We start from the raw sequence: 1,012 nt of genomic DNA, 5'->3' as shown, positions 1-1,012 counted from the left end.
TGTTGAGTACGGGATTGATTTCTGGGCTGTTTTGCGCACCCGCGGGAGCCCGCGCTGCGTACGGGAAAGAACCTACTAATAATGGCTAAAATGAAGAGTATTTTTTTGTTTTATTTGATCATTTATTGACGTATACTTTTCCCGCATTTTTAACAAACACAACGAATTTTATAAATTTAAGTGCTGAAAAAAGCTTTTAAAACCAAACAAAGGGGCATATATTTCGAATGCATAGTAATTTTATCAACGCTTAAGTCTTGACTTTTCTTTTCTGCCGTGGCCGCCTGAGAGAGAATACACCGTTTGAGCTTACCAGAGCTCGAGTTACTACCCGGTGTAGTTTGTGTGCTCCCGCGCATGTTGGAGAAACTAATCGATTTACTTTCTCATTTTACGTTTGCTTAGGCCGTGGTTACGCCACCAATTTCGATTGGCAATCACCGTGCAATTGTTGTTGTGCACAGCACGGAGTGAGAGAATTTTCGAAATCGAACAGTCAGCACGATTTGCCAATTTTTCAGGGTGGCAATACGCTATTTTGCGAAAAAGTATTAGTATTAAATATTAGAATAGTAAAAAATATTTTTTTATTATTATAAAGTAGATCACTTTTAATTTTGATTTAAGTGACCTATGCTCTGCACTTAAATAAAAGTTAAATCAGAATAACCACACTCAGAGGTGTTACACGTTTAATCACCTGATCATTGTGCATCTGCTGCTTACTTGTATACCAGCCCTGCTTTTACAACACAGCGTGCCAAAGCTTTCAAAAGCTCTCAGTACAAATGAAAGCGAAAGCTAGTCCTAGTCTGTTTTACAACCACTTTTTACTCACTTAAATAAATAGTTTATTGAAACTGAAAATAATTAAAATGAGATTTAAATAAAAAATTAAATTAAAGTTAATTTCCACTTAAATAGTTTGGTGAAACTGGCTGTAAGACCAATACAAATTTAATTGTTCTCTTGATAATTGCACTGGCCTATAGTCAAAAGATGTAAAGAACAG

Source organism: Rhagoletis pomonella, unplaced genomic scaffold (assembly GCF_013731165.1).
Source record: "Rhagoletis pomonella isolate Grant_MI unplaced genomic scaffold, Rhpom_1.0 Rhpom_scaffold_00001, whole genome shotgun sequence".
Taxonomy (NCBI): domain Eukaryota; kingdom Metazoa; phylum Arthropoda; class Insecta; order Diptera; family Tephritidae; genus Rhagoletis; species Rhagoletis pomonella.
Note: the sequence above shows the minus strand (reverse complement) of the source record.